Source organism: Lactuca sativa, chromosome 8 (assembly GCF_002870075.4).
Source record: "Lactuca sativa cultivar Salinas chromosome 8, Lsat_Salinas_v11, whole genome shotgun sequence".
Classification (NCBI taxonomy): Eukaryota; Viridiplantae; Streptophyta; class Magnoliopsida; order Asterales; family Asteraceae; genus Lactuca; species Lactuca sativa.
The window spans coordinates 293,478,803-293,490,999 of NC_056630.2; the positions used below are offsets into that span (position 1 = coordinate 293,478,803).

The 12,197-nt window shown below is 35.5% G+C and overlaps 1 pseudogene; it reads left to right on the forward strand.

Moving 5' to 3' along the window:
• Positions 1–7,889: 7,889 nt before the first annotated feature.
• On the forward strand, positions 7,890–11,584 carry LOC128128006 (uncharacterized; annotated as a pseudogene).
• The last annotated feature ends 613 nt before the right edge of the window (positions 11,585–12,197 follow it).

A 12,197-nucleotide genomic window follows, 5' to 3' on the forward strand; every position in this document is an offset into this window, starting at 1 on the left:
TAAACCAAGTAAAAAACAAATACCATACTTAAAAAACCATACACTCTCTATGAAAAGATAAATAGATCATTCCCTCTTTTATTTTGAAACCTTAATTTTTAAGCTATAAAACCACTCTGAGAAACCAACTCAATTACTCAATCTGTAATATACCTTCCTTACCACTGCTGCCACAACAATCGGCGACTCCTTCCTCATTGCTCACCACCCATCTCCGTTGGGACTTAGTTCAACCACGTTTATGTTCTACTTCAAAGGCGCATGTCTCCTTTATGTATTTTTCCTGCATAACCTTAGATTCAAATCTGCCGGCGGTCCTTTTTCCTTAACAACCACCCTTAACAACCGTTACGACTGCAGAAAGCCAAAGATCTAGCCTCATGACGATTTTTCATCTTCATCATATTATTGGTCTTTTAGAAAAACCTTAACTACTGTCTAGATCTAGGGGTCCTGTGTATTTCATTTTGCTTTTGTACGTAGAATCGCATATTTGCTCTTTACTTTTTCTAACGGTCTTATAGTTTTTGGATCTATTTATCGTTCATATATGCATACGTTGTAAATCTTTTTTGTATGAAGACGTTTTTCCTCTTTGTAGAAAAATGGTGTCAGGGAGTAACAAGGTTCTAAATAGACAACTTTATATCGATATCTGTTTTTCTTTTTCGTTATCGAATGTATTTGTGTGTTTGTCTTATCATTGTGTATATTCTTTATCAACTGAGTTTTATAAATTCATGTATTAAATATTGGAACGAAATTGTGCAAGGGCAAAATGCTTTTTATTGTTACGTTTTCGGGTTTTGGCTCTCATAAGTTAGTGAATATTGAGGAGTTTTTATTTTATAGATCATTGTAAATGAGATTTATGTCGTATTTTCGACTTTAAGAATATTGGTTTCTCCCTTTATATTTTGTACTAGTTGTGAAACCCGTATATTATACGGGTTGATTAAAACAAAATGTTAATTACGAACGATTAAATAGAAATTTTATTTGAATTTGAAATTGAAATAAATGAAAATTATGAGAAAAAAAAAACATGCAAAAAATAAATAAATTAAAATTATGTGTTTAGTGTGTACTAAACGGGTTAATTATAATAAAATGTTAAACATAAAGGTTTAAACTGTAAATTTATTTGAAATTAAATTTGAAATTTAAAATTTAAAGTTTAAATTTGAAATTTGAAATTAATAGTCATTATGGTAGGTTTAATTTATGGAAACTAAATTAATGATATATTGAAAATGAAAATTAAAGTAATGACAAGTGAAAAATAAATATATCTCAAATTATAACAAAATGACATGTGGCTAATTTTATGAGAAAATGACATGTGGCAAAGTCATTTTCATTTATTAAGGTAGATTTAATATTGACATAAAATGTTATTCAATAACATATGTTTCGAAAATGGTTGTATTTTAACTTACCGTTTAAATTGAGTTTCTATTATATTAATATTTGTTTTTAGAATTTTCATTTATAATATTTTCAAATCGCAAATGTTGTTTCAAGTATAATCTAAATTAATTTCAAATCAAAGATGATTTATTCATGTGCAGTAAGGAGAACAACAAAATCAAAATCTTAAATTGGAAATAATCCTCTATTTTGTGTCTATCGAAAATTAAAAATAAAGAAATTTCTGAATAAATATATTATAGTTGTCCTTTTGTATTACCGAAAAATGAAAAAAAAAAAAAAAAAAAAAAAGTTAGGGTAAGGTAAAGGTCATCGATTAACATAATTATAGCTATACTTTGGTATTATCAATAGAAAAATAAGTGAAAAAAAAATTGTTAGGGAAAAAGCAAAGGTCAGAAAATGATACGTTTTCCAAGATAAGTTTTTTTACAAACATAATTAATGTTAATCTTTAAATGAATAAAACTACGCTTTGAAAAGCCGAATTAATAGCTAATAATTTTATTTACAAACAAAAGATGAAGCAAACCATGGTTGTCAAAATCGCGATCCTGATCGTAGGATCGTACGATCCTACGATCCTAGGTATGAAAAACGATCCGGACCGTAAAAGGATCGTATTTGGGGTAGGATCGCAGGTAGGATCGTAAGATCGTAGGTAGGATCATAGGATCGAGATCCGATCCGATCCTACCTTCCTTTATTTTTTATTTTTTATTTTTTGCAAATGAAATTTTTTTACCACTTTATGTCTTTTACCCTTTATCAATTTATCATTTATCATTTGTATTCTGACTTATGACTAATATTTTAAAGTTTTTATAACTTTTGAACAAAAAATTGATTGTTTGAAATATTTTTTATGATTAAAAATTATAAATTAAAATTCTATTTTATTTTGTGGGATCTTAGGATCTCGATCCCGATCTTGCAAACCCAAAAACGATCCTAGGTAGGATCCCGATCTTGACAACCTTGAAGCAAACACTTAACATAATTTAAAATACATTTAATATAAAAGAAAATAAAAATATTATCTGAGTTTAAAATACATTAGTTGTGAAACTCGTATATTATACGGGTTGATTAAAACAAAATATTAAATAGAAACGATTAAATGACAAATTTATTTGAATTCTAAATTTGAAATAAATAAAAATTATGAGAAAAAAAACATGCAAAAAATAAATAAATTAAAATTTTTGTTTAGTTATCTGAGCCGTATACTAAACAGGTTAATTATAACAAAATGTTAAACATAAAGGTTTAAATTGTAAATTTATTTGAAATTGAAATTGAAATTTAAAATTTAAAATTAATATCATTATGGTAGGTTTAATTTATGGAAACTAATTAATAATATATTAGAAATGGAAAATGAAATAAATGACAAATGGAAAATAAATATATCTTTAAATTATGACAAAAGGACATGTGACAAATTGAATGAAAGAATGACATATGACAAAATCATTCTTATTTATTAGGGTAGATAATGGTCTGATCTTTTATAATAATCGATAATAGAACCAATAATCCTAATAATATAGTTCCTTTTTCTATTAATAACATAACCCTTGTAATTGTTCTTTGAATTATGTGATTGCGAGTATGGGCTGAATGTGTAATGTTGGTCGTTGATAACCTGCAATTTGAATTCCTTTTTATTTTCATTGTGGAAATTATAACGATGGAGACACGTGTGACCCAATAATAAAACTAAAATTTATTTAAAAAAAGCTCCACCAAAAATTAATCTATAATCTATTTATTGTCTTCAAATAATTAATTTTTAGAGCAATCAATCGGTAAATATAAATAATAATTTAAAAACTCTTTTTTAGGACATCGATCATGCAACCATATAGATGTTCGATCATGCAACCATATATGCAGGAATGTTATTTTTTGTGATGCGTTATTTATTTATTTATTTATTTTTTTTGTACTTTATTTGTTCTTATATTAACTAATTTATTTGTTTGATATTTTATATTAAATGATTTCCAAATGATTTCTTTAGAAATAGGAAGATTTAACAATCTGACAATTTAAAAAAAAAAAATAAATAAATCTATGGAAGATTTACAATCTAATGACATTAAGGGGCTGTTTGTTTACTTCTTAATTGAAAATTTAAGAGGCATCCTCTTAAAATATCAGATATGAGGTGTTTGGTAACATCTTATAAAATACCTCTGAATTGAATAATTACCTCTTAAAAAATCAAACCCACATCTGAATTAAAAAAAGACGCTTGTGCCCAAGAAAAAACCACGCCTCTTTTCCTTTCTTTATCGTAAGCGCCTCCAATTCCTTTTGTTCTCATCAGACATCGGCGCCACTTCTTTCTTCTACCCCTCCTCCTCCATCTTCGATCTCGTCTGCCATCGCCGCTTTCCCTGTGTCGCCTTTGCTTTGGGCTTCGACAGCTCCACCTCCGGTATCTTCTGCAGGTAATGGTTTCTCTTTAATTCGAGTTTAATGCTTGAAAATCGAGTATGATAGTTGCTTCCCCTGAAAATCGAGCACAAAGTTTTATTTGTTTTCTTTTTGTTAAATCCAGATGCTATTTGAAAATCGAGTTTATAAAGATTTTTTTTTCTGAAAATCGAGCACATAGCACAGAGCTTCGTTTGTTTTCTTTCTCTTTTTTCTAGTCATTAATGCAGGTTTATGTTTACATGTATACATTGAAAAGATGAAGGTACATGAGTTCACTCATTGAAGCTCTTATGCACACCAACTGTTTGTGAAAAGTCCTGTGAGGTTCATCAATGTATGTTCTGTGAAAATCCCAGACAGAAAATGCCCTCATCTTTGACCTCCAATGGTCTTACAACAAAAAACCAAGTCCATAAATCACAAGCATTATCATTGGCACACATATGGAATAGACCATTTGGTGAAGAATAAAAAGATGACAACATCAGTTAACTTTGAGATTGTACACCTTCAAAGGACACACTTTTGCATAATGGCTTTTTAATCAAATCATAAATGCCCATCGATAATTTTGATGTATAGGAAATAAATCTTTGGTTCAGAAATTCGGACATTTGGGTTAAAGACACATGAGATTGGTGGTGGTGTTTTTTTTCCATGGATTGAAAGAAATGAATTTGTAAAAATTTATGTTTAATTTGGCTATATTGTAATTGAAAGAAATGAATTTGGAAGAAATTATGTTTAATTTGGTTATAGCACAAAACAAAACTATATAAGGGTAAAATAGTCATTTTTATCATTCAGATAATTATTCAGATGTTCCAACCAAACAGCATGTTAAAAATTCAGATCTTAAAAGTTCAGACCCTCTTAGAAATTCAGACCTCTTAAAAGTTCAGATCTTAAAAATTAATATCCTGCCAAACAGCCCCTAACACTCAGTGGATTGATTAACAAAAAAATATGTCTTTCACATGTCTACATATAACGCTAATATGTTTAAGGTTATTAACTGTAATAACTTGTGTAAAAAAATATATGTAATATATATAATCTGATTATATCAATCTAAAAGAAAGAGGATTAGTTTACAATTAATAGGTTAATTATATACAAATTATGAGGCTTAATGATTAAAACCGTAACCTTGATTAGGCTAGTTAAATACGAGCAAATGAAAGGGTTTCGCCGGTTATAGACTTAGGCATTATATATAGCATGAAAAATCAAGTGGAAACCCCACTGGAATTTCGAAAAAGGGTGAAGAATCGAGGAAGAAATCGGAGGTTGAAGGTTGTGAAGGATTTCAGAGTTTTCTTAGAAATTAAGGTATGATTATTCGAATTAAGCTTAATATAATAGCTTAGATTGATGTATATGCATGGTAAACGTATTTTGGTTCAACCTACAGTCTCAATTCGATCAAACCAATAACAATTTGATAAAAAATCTTGGGAATGAAACTTTTGGTATAATGAACCCTGAAATTTGTATGATTGTGAGTTTATTTGTTAAATTTTATTGATAACAAGAAGTGGAGATGCTTAATGGTGATTTTACAATTAAATTTTACAAGATTTTTCAAAGCTTTCCAGTTTAATAAAAATGGCAGAAAAGGAAGAAAAAAAAAGAGTGTCGGGTGAGGAAGAAAGCTAGTTCGGGTATGGAGAGTCAACGTGTGCCGTACCTTTTAGAAATAAAAAAGAGTTTAGTATTATTGATAATTTGTTTACTTTTTTTTTGCATGTGGTTAGAAAAAAAGTGGTGATTACAGCCAAACAAACTGTACATTTCTTTTTATTTACCTATTTGCAAATCGATGTATATGCCATTTTCTTTTCAAATATGAAAATACAATATTAGCCCCTCAACTTTTAAAGCTATTTATTTTACACTATCATATAGGAAGCTGAAATTTTCAGATAGAACCCCTGAGTTTTATAAACTTGCCAATTCTTTTGAAGTTGTAGGATTTAACATAGTTCGGTTTTAGCCCTACACTTTGGTATAATATAGTTCAAAATAATTTCGGATATTACAAATAATCCCTTCGAATATTTTAACGTCACTCACTTATTTAATTATTGATTATTTATTATTCTAGAGCATTTTTAACGGGAAGTATTATAATATTCTAAAAGAGTTATTACGCGTGTCATAATTAACGATGGTCGAATGATGTTGATGGTTGAACCAAAATGGAAGCATGGGATGTTTGATTGGATTATAGTCTTAGAAAATATTTGTTGGTGGAATGTAGGGAGCGTGTAGCGTGACAAACTTTGGTTAAGACCTAACGCCAACAAGGTGAGTTTCGTGTGAATTTTGTGGTTGCTTGCATGAAAAGTTGATTCTAAATTATTTGCAATTATATGTTACTGTTGTTATTGCTATGAATATTTGTGTGAAATTTTGTGAATTATTTCATATAAAAGGGTGAAAATGGTGGGTGACATATAGGGAACAGGTGTATTTACACGGTCTTATTATTAGTCGTCGTACAGGGTGTTAGTACGCGGCGGAGAGCTTACGCTCTGTTTATCTAGCCGTAAGCGTATTTGTTGTGCCCGGCGGAGGGACTCGTTCCTTGGAATTGACAGTAGATCCCTAATGTGTCATCAAGGGTGGAAATAAATGAAAAGATTTATATTGATAAATTGTTGAATTATTTTTATTTTATTGACGTCAATATGCATGAAAACCACGAACTCACTAGGCCCTAGGCTTACCCATTAGAATCTTTAAATGCACGCAACCCGGGAAATAACGTTGCAAGCGGCAGCGGGAATGGAAAGGATAAAGTTCAGACTTGAAGAATGCGACAAGTTTTGAGGAAGACGTAGCGCACCAAGTGTTTAATTAAATTTCTATTTGCTTCCGCTATTATTATTATTATTAATAATTACGTTAGTATTTGAATCTTGAATTTTGGAAGTTTTGGGACTATGTTAAGTTATTTTGGTATTTGAAATTTAGGGCTTTACAAGTTGGTATCAGAGCGTGGTTTAAGCAGATTAGTCGTTGTTTAAACGCTTAAGCTTAAACGGGAGGAGCGGTACATCGCCTAATCTGGAATGCGTCTCGTTTGTAGGTACTATGGATCATGGAAAGGCAATCGTCGATGGTGGGGTGTCAGTTGAGGGTACTAGTGGGTTACTTCCCCACGAGAAGTTGAAGGCCGAGTTAGAGCTCTCTGACTCGGAAGGCAATCTGGAACCAACGACCCCACTCAGCCTCTCTGAACGGGATGAAGAAGACGAGGATGTGGAATCCGAGGTGGAGCCCAAAGAAGATCCTGAGGAGGAGCCCGAAGAAGACCCCGAGGAGGAACCCGAGGGAAATCACGTGGAGTACCATGCGGAGCAAAGATACGAAACGTTCCATATGCCTTATGTGGAGTACACGCCAACTAGTCCTGGTACCTATTGGGAGCGACTTTATAAAGATGAAATGCCACATGCACAGCTCGAGATTCACAGTTTGAAAAGAAAGATTGAAGAGATAGATGAACATAGGTCAAGGCTCGTACAGGAGAACCAAATAAGGGTTGATGCTGCTGAGAAAAGTAAACGCAAGATACGAAGGTTGGAACAGGAGGTGTTAGAGCTAAGGAAACCGACTATCACTAAGTTGTGGGAAGGGTTTTTGGATTGGGCAAAACAAGCCAAGGCCACGACTTACGGATTCCTAGATAAGGTGGTTGGAAGAGAACCACCTCAAGCCGAGGTGTTGGTCATTCAAAGTGGTCCCGGAGATCAAAAAGCTAAAAAGATAAGGAAGTACTTGAAGGAGGGAAAGAGAATATTGAAATATGATGACATCGTTTTTAAAAATTAGAAAGTAGGAGTGCAATGATTTGTCTTTTTTTTTTTATTATTTCTCTTGGTTGTTGGCTTGAGTGACTTGATGTGAACAAGACGTATGCCTATTTTTGAAGTTTTAATAATTTGGAATAAAATTTATGTTTGTTATACTTATTGTGTTATAAACATAAATATGTAGTTGATATGTCTTCACGAAGGTCTGGGAGGTTCACTAGGGTCACTCCGGAAGAGCACATCCCAATTGGAGCTTATGTTAGAGCACCAGGAGATGTTCCAGAAACCCCACTGAACCCAAACGCTAGTCGTGGATGGGGCCAAGGAAGAGGTAGGGGTAGAGGAAGAGGCCGAGGTGCTATTACAGCACCGATACCTATACAATCGGCCCATGGTAGCTTTAGATCCCACCGCGGTCGAGGTCGAGGTCGTGGAAGGGGTCGTGCGGCAAACACGATCACTAGAGAGGAGTTGGCTGATGAGATTGCTCGAGCAATACGAGACACCTTACCAGATGTAGTTGCTCAGGCACGAGAAGCAATAATGGGTGAGTATGAAGGTAACTTGGGTGGAGGTGAAGAGGACTACGAATACAGTACACCAAATATGAGTCGTGAACCAAGTATTTCACAACCCACAAGGCATCATGGCAACTACGATCGACGGGGTTGTAGTTACAAGACGTTCATGAACTGCAAGCCACCCATTTTTAACGGAGAAATTGATCCCGTTTTGTCATCAACATGGATCATGGAGATTGAGGGAACATTCGATACTAGCAAGTGTGCGGATGAGGACAAGGTGATTTATGCTGCGACAATGCTAAAAGGGGAGGCAATACATTGGTGGGGAATGGTGAAGGAGGTTAGGGGGCGTGAGGCGGCCAAGAATATGTCATGGGATGAGTTCCTAAGAATTTTTAAAGAAAAGTTTTACCCTCGTACAATGGTTAAACAGTTGGAGGAAGAATTTTTAAGGTTGGAGCAGGGGAATATGACTGTGAGGGAGTACACCACAAAGTTCACGGAGAAGGCTAGGTTTGCCGAATTATACATATCTACGGAAGAAAGAAGGGTGGAACGCTATATTTGGGGATTGAGAACAACTATCCGTGAATTTGTGCAAATTCAGAAACCGGGTACTTTCCAGTCTGCTGTTGATGCTGCAGAAGGTCGCGAACGTGAGAAGAATCGTCAAGGTGAAGACAGGGCTTTAGGGAAAAGAAAATGGGAGGGTACAAATAATGATTCGAAGAAAGGCAAGACTTCAGGGCAAGAACGTAAGGTTGATCAAAGCTCTAGAGTAAAGCAATGTCCGAAATGTAACCGTTATCATAAGGGGGAGTGTAACATGAATCAGAAAGTTTGCTACAAGTGTGGTAAGCCAGGGCACATAGCCATAGAATGTAAGACAGGAAGGGTGTGTTACGGGTGTGGTTCCCCTAACCACATTAAGTCGGAATGTCCCCACGGTAAAGGTAACAACAATCAAGGCAGGATAACAGACAATTGGTCGACGGATAAAAAGGCTGACACTGGTAGACGAAAAGCTAGAGCTTTTCGCATGACGGCTCAGGAGGCTCAGGAGACCCCGGATGTGGTGACAGGTACTTTCCTAGTAAACTCAATTCATGCTAGGGTGTTATTTGATTCTGGTGCAAATAGATCTTTTGTGTCTTCTACTTTTTGCAAAAACCTGGGTAGAAATGCAAAGACTCTAGAACATGCCTTAGAAATTGAAACTGCTGACGATCATTGGGTAGTAGTAAGAGAGGAATATGATGATTGCTCTATCGAAATAGAAGGTAGTGTGCTACCGTTAAAATTATTACCTATAGCCCTAGGTGATTTTGATATTGTTATAGGGATGGATTGGTTGTCGAAAAACCAAGCGATTATAGATTGTGAAAATAGGATTGTTCAAGTTTGGGTGCCCGAAAAAGGAATGGTAAAGATTTACGGTGATCGACGAATTAAGGACTCTATTTTGATATCAGTGACTAAGGCAACTCGTTATCTAAAGAAAGGGTGTCAAAGTTATTGGGCATATGCTCTCGATGCCAAGCAGGACAAGCCTGAAATAACACATATACCAGTTGTACGCGAGTTCCAAGATGTGTTCCCTGATGACCTAACTAGCTTGCCACCGGATAGGCAAGTGGAGTTTCGAATCGATCTTACCCCAGGAGTAGCACCGATAGCTTGTGCGCCCTATCGGTTAGCACCAACCGAAATGAAGGAGTTGATGGCTCAGTTGCAAGATTTGCTCGACAAGGGTTTTATTCGGCCCAGTACCTCACCGTGGGGTGCACCAGTACTATTCGTCAAGAAGAAGGATGGGACAATGCGAATGTGCATTGACTACAGGGAGTTAAACAAGGTGACTATAAAGAACCGATATCCATTACCGAGAATTGATGACCTATTCGATCAACTCTAGGGGGAAAGTTACTTCTCAAAGATCGATTTACGGTCGGGGTATCACCAGCTGAAAGTCAGAGAAGAAGATGTGTCGAAGACAGCCTTTCGAACTAGGTATGGTCATTACGAGTTTTTAGTAATGCCATTTGGTTTGACCAATGCACCAGCTGCATTCATGGATCTGATGAACCAGGTGTGCAAGCCATACCTAGACAAGTTTGTAATCGTCTTTATCGATGACATATTGATATACTCTAAAAGTAAGGCAGACCATGAGCAACATCTGCGGCTAACACTTAGTTTATTGAGGAAAGAAAAATTATTTGCCAAATTTTCGAAGTGCGAGTTTTGGCTTCGGGAAGTCCAGTTTTTGGGACATGTTGTAAAAAAACAAGGTATCAAGGTGGACCCAGCAAAGATTGAGGCGATTGAAAAGTGGGAACCACCAAGGACCCCATTAGAAGTTCGAAGTTTTCTTGGGTTGGCAGGATACTATAGACAGTTTATACAAGACTTCTCGCGCATAGCTGCACCGCTAACTACCCTGACAAGGAAAAATGTGAAGTTTGAATGGAACCAGAGCAAGATAATGCCTTTAACGTCTTAAAGGAAAAGCTTAGCAGTGCACCAGTATTATCTTTACCAGAAGGCAATGATGGCTTTGTTGTTTATAGTGATGCATCCAAGTTAGGTTTGGGGTGTGTTTTGATGCAAAACGGTAAGGTGATTGCTTATGCCTCACGACAGTTAAAGGTTCACGAGCGTAAATACCCAACGCATGATATGGAGTTGGCTGCAGTAGTGTTCGCTTTAAAGATTTGGAGACACTATTTGTATGTGACAAGGTGTCAGATCTTCACTGATCACAAGAGTTTGAAATACTTGTTTGATCAGAAAGATCTGAACATGAGACAACAACGGTGGATGGAACTATTAAAAGATTACGACTGTGAGATATTATATCATCCGGGGAAGGCAAATGTGGTAGCTGATGCACTAAGTCGTAAGGAAAGAAGAGAACCACCTAAGATTCGAATGATGAAGATTAGCATAACCACCAACTTACTAGATGATTTGAGAAAGAATCAAGAGGAGGCCTCGAAGGAAGAGAAATGGAAAAGTGAAAGGGTGGCGGGAGTAATACAATCATTGGAAAAGGATAGTCATGGCTTGAAGTGTTTCCAAGGAAGGGTTTGGGTACCACGAGTGGGTGAAGTGCGTAACTTACTTCTCAAGGAAGCGCACATGTCAAAGTACTCAATCCATCCGGGAACAAACAAGATGTATCAAGACTTACGAAAATCTTACTGGTGGCCTGGTATGAAAAAGGATATAGCCTATTTTGTTGAAAGGTGTTTGACGTGCTTGAAGGTGAAGGCTGAACACCAAAGGCCATACGGTCAGTTACAGTCAATGGAGATTCCAGTGTGGAAATGGGCACATCACAATGGACTTTGTGACTAAGTTACCAAGGACACCAAAAGGTTATGACGCGATTTGGGTAGTTGTGGATAGATTAACCAAATCGGCGCATGTGACAACCCAAGTTGTCCCGTTACATTTCCCCCGTTACCGTTAACGGAATATTCCACTGTATAAAAGTTCCGTTAATTAGAGGGCATCAATTTAATAAACATTTCCATTGATTACCTTTAACATGCCGTTAAGTTGTGATAAAAGGGAATAAAAACACAAGACACACATTTTCATTCATTTAGAAAATGTCAAATTTTATTATTACGACCACTAAATCGGGTGCGACCAAAAGCCCCATTTAGCGGCAGTATCGGGTAAAATTCCACTGAGCCCCGAATGTGAAACCTATATATGGGTGAGTGGAGTCCATTGGAGACTTTTTACACTCTCTCTCTATACTCTCTCTCTAGACCCGTTTTCGCCTCGAATTCGCAACCAAACGCTTCCAAATTGTAAGTCCGCTTACCCTAGTTTATTCTAAGCGTATTGATTTATGTTTAAAGCCCAAAAATCATCCAAGAAGGCATAGGATAAGGAGTTTACGGCCCAGGAACATTCTAGGGCCGTAAACCCCTAAAAAGGTGCTAAAAATGCCTTTAAA